The sequence below is a fragment of the Nicotiana sylvestris genome, chromosome 2 (genome assembly GCF_000393655.2).
Source record: "Nicotiana sylvestris chromosome 2, ASM39365v2, whole genome shotgun sequence".
In the NCBI taxonomy this organism is placed as follows: Eukaryota; Viridiplantae; Streptophyta; class Magnoliopsida; order Solanales; family Solanaceae; genus Nicotiana; species Nicotiana sylvestris.
Window position 1 is genome coordinate 188,471,520 of NC_091058.1, and position 3,967 is coordinate 188,475,486.

Consider the following 3,967-nt stretch of genomic DNA (forward strand, 5'->3'; position numbering starts at 1 on the left):
CTAGTTTCCACAGCCTGATCAAACCTAACCATTCCCACAAGTCGTCCACTCACCCCGCCCTGGATATTGCGTCCGTTCTTGAAAAGTCTCCACCGGCATACTCCGCCGGCGGATCCTGAACTACATACAACATGATTCCTATAAAACCAGGGATATGCAGGCATCTCAGAAGCTAGGGTGCGTCCTAAACCTCTTAAAACCATTTCGTTCGGTCAAAATTGGCCATCATATCTTTACCCGACAACTCTTTCATCCTTCCTGGGTAAAGAGGGGCAGCTGTTGATACCTAATTTTTCCCTATATATTTTCAATATGCAAAATAGCTTTAAAATATCATATAAATGCATACATAAGCATGTCTAAATGTTTTATTATTTTTCCATAATTTTTAAAGGTTTTTAAATCGATTTGTTTACCCTTTTTCAACCATAAAATCCCAATAATTATGGCCAAATCTATTATTTTTTATGATTCATTTATTCCATCGTTATATTTATGCCAAAATATGGCTAGGGTAATTTTTATATATTTTTACAGTTTTATTTAGTATTTTTTTAAAGCTAATTGCATATAATTGCAATATTAACCTTTTTAAGATTTAATTGTGTTTTATATCCATAATATTAAGCCCTATATTTCTAAATTGTTATCTACATGCTGTCAATCCTTTTAGTGCTTTCAATTTATCCTCAGAAATTTATTTACCATTTTTTATAATTTAAAAAGGGAAAAATTGGCTATTTAAATAACAGCCCATTTGTATTTAATTTTTAGCCTAAATTTAACCCCCAAATCAAACCCAATTTCCCCAGCCCAATTTCAATTAAACCCAACCCCAACCCAATTTCAACCAACCCAAACCCGGATTCCCCACCTACCCTTTTAATCTAGGCCGTTGATCATTCAGATCAACGGCCACCATTTACCCTTCCATAATTAAATCCAAATGACCCCTTAACCTAATTCACTTTTCACCAAACGCCGCCCTTGAATCCCTCCCCTATCAATTCTCTCTGTAGCCTCACATTAACCCTAGCCACTACCACCCAATCCTACCCTAACCCCCCTCAATCCCCATCCAATCCATGGACTCCCATGACTGTTTAACATATGTGTCGGTCTCTTATGGATCCTGGGTGTTTGTTTCCATGATTTCATGGCCAGATCACAAAGAGATCTGGTCCAGTCGTTGCTTAACCACTCTCTCTGGTCCTTTTCCGGCCACTTTTGACCATTCGAGTCATATCCACAACTTTTCTAGCTAGTTCGGTAACTTTCAAAGTCTTTCTCACTTTTTCTGGGTTCTCCGAAACCCTAACTTTAAGGTCTTGTGATTTTCTTTCAGATCTATCTTAGATTTGTGCTTATCATGAACTTCTTAAGTGTTTTCTCAAAGGTTCTTCGATTTTCTATCAAAATGACTCTTCATTTTTCAAAGATTAGGGTTTCTTAAAACTCTTTTTAAAGATCTCTCCTTCGATTTTCATTATTGTTTATGATTTCACTATGTTTAACATGACTTTTTTATGCTTTCCTTCTACCTGATTCTGCATGTTGAAAACCCTAGGTCCTTTTGGTCTTATCCGAGTTCTGAAATTGTCCTTGTTTGTTTGAATGTATACTTGTTCGATTAAGTTCTTTATTTCTGACTCTCTTTTCCTTATTTGACTTAACTAATTCTGAGTTTTTATCATCTCTTAAACTCGTCTACTGTTGAAGCCCTAATTTCTTAAAAGAGTTTTCCTCGCTTATTACTTTTAGTTTTAAGGTCTTTACTTGTTTCTGACTTTCTTACATGTTACTATGTTTTTCTTCACTTTTGATTCTATGTGACTACTTGACCTTTTTGACTACTGTGCTTCGAGTAGATTTCTTTCACTACTGAATCCTAGCTTAATCCTGCTACTGATGTATGTTTGTGTTGTTTCTTTTGCCAATGTGTTTGGCCTTGCATGTCTGATACTTCTATTTATTCTATTTATATGTTGTAGTGCATAATCATGTGTTCCTTCTTGATTGATCTTGATTTCCTCAATCTCACGACTAATTGCAAAGGGTTCCCTTATAAACCCCAATTTTTTTACTCATTTGTTTAAAATTAATTGATTCCTTTCCATTACTATGATGTTTGATCTCGCTGAACCCTTTCCAAAAATTAAGAATATTTTGTACTTAGTCTCAATTATTTACTTCATACTTTTACTGCCCCCTTATATGGCAATAATCAATCGGTCCCAAAACTGATTTCTTTCCTTAATTAACCCTGTTAGTATCCGTTAAGCAGTGATTCCTTAACTAAAGGGACTCACTTGTGTTAATTGACTCTAATTGTAATTATTTCCATGTTTGCGTTAAGACTTTACTTATTACCTTATTCTTCACTCGTTTCTAAAGCTATAAATACCCTACCCCTCTTCTCTCAAAAGGACGAACAACTTGAGTTCAAAACACACACTTACACTCAGAAACTCTCTCCTTCTTTACTACTACTTGTGCTATTGCTTTGTCTAAATGGCTGAAAGCCAAGGCTAAACTGTGGAATCTTACTTATTTTATCTTTTTGCACTTTGCTTCTCTACTGGTATGTCCTACTTAATTTTTAAGCCCCACCAACAACATGCTTCTTTAGTTGCTTCAGTTTCTTTCACTTCTGCCTACTTCTGCTCATGTTTCTGCAGTCAAGTTACATTATTAGCATGATGTAATATCTTCCCTTTTCCCTTAGATTAATGCTTCTCCTATGTGTGTTTCAAAACATACTCTGTCTTATGAACCCCAAACCATCATATCCCCTCTATGTGTTTGTGTTCCTTTGACTGGTTTGTGGTCATGCCAGCATCATCTATTGCTATGCATGACAAAACTAGACCCCTGCTAGGTTCGTGTGCTTACAGACAAATGTATCCCTAAAATCCCTAGACCCCTTTGAATGACTACTGATTCTTGTAGTTTTGAGTTTTACTACTACTACTGATTTAAATCACCTTTGTCACTAATTGCTTTCAGAATGGACTGTCAGTCCAACTTTTAAAAATAAATCTCGTTTTCAAACTATGTTATGTACTTCCACTATGTTATTAGAATCTAGGTTTTTCCCCTCTTGTGTGATCCTTGACTTGGGATTCTAGAGCCCTCTCTGAACTTGGACACATAAAGATTGGCCCTTCCACACTGCACTCATTCTATTTGGTTATGTAAATCTGGGTGTGAGCACTGCCGGGGATCCCTTGAGGTCCTTAGGGAACTCTGACACACCCATGTATGAGAAAAGGCTTTGAAATATTGGAATTAAAGTGGTTCATTACATAACTCAGAGAGGAAGTCAAGATCAGGCTTCCTTTGGTTGTAATTTCTTATCTCTGTAATAATTTGTAAACAATTATGGGGTGATTAGTGAAAAAGGGTAGGTAGTTATATATAGTGGGTAAATTGGGTAGATAACATGCCTATAGGGTCTATTTTGATTCCAAATATGGTCTGTTAGATAACATGCCTATAGGACCTGCTTTGGTTTAAAATAAATTCTGCATGCTTTACTTTCACAATTAGAAACCATGTCTATAGGGTCTAAATGGCTTTAGCAGTAGAGATCATGCCTATAAGGTTAAAAGTCAAATTTTAATAATTAAATACCATGCCTATTGGATTTAAAACCAGTTGTAATAGAAATCATGCCTATAAGGTCTAAAACCAGTTTAGTTAAAAATCAGTTTGACTCATTCCTGTTTGAATCAGATTAAATAACCTACTCTTTCCATGTTAATCAATATCATTAGAAAGCATGCCTATAAGATCCAAATCGCATGTTTAAAATTAAACACTGCTCTACTGCATTCTTAATCAATATAGATATCATGCTCATAGGACATCACCATTACGCCTAGGTAAGCCTTAGATAATTATTTAAATAAAAGTGGAACTGCCTTTTTTAATTACCAACTACTACAACCAGCAGGCTGACCCGATT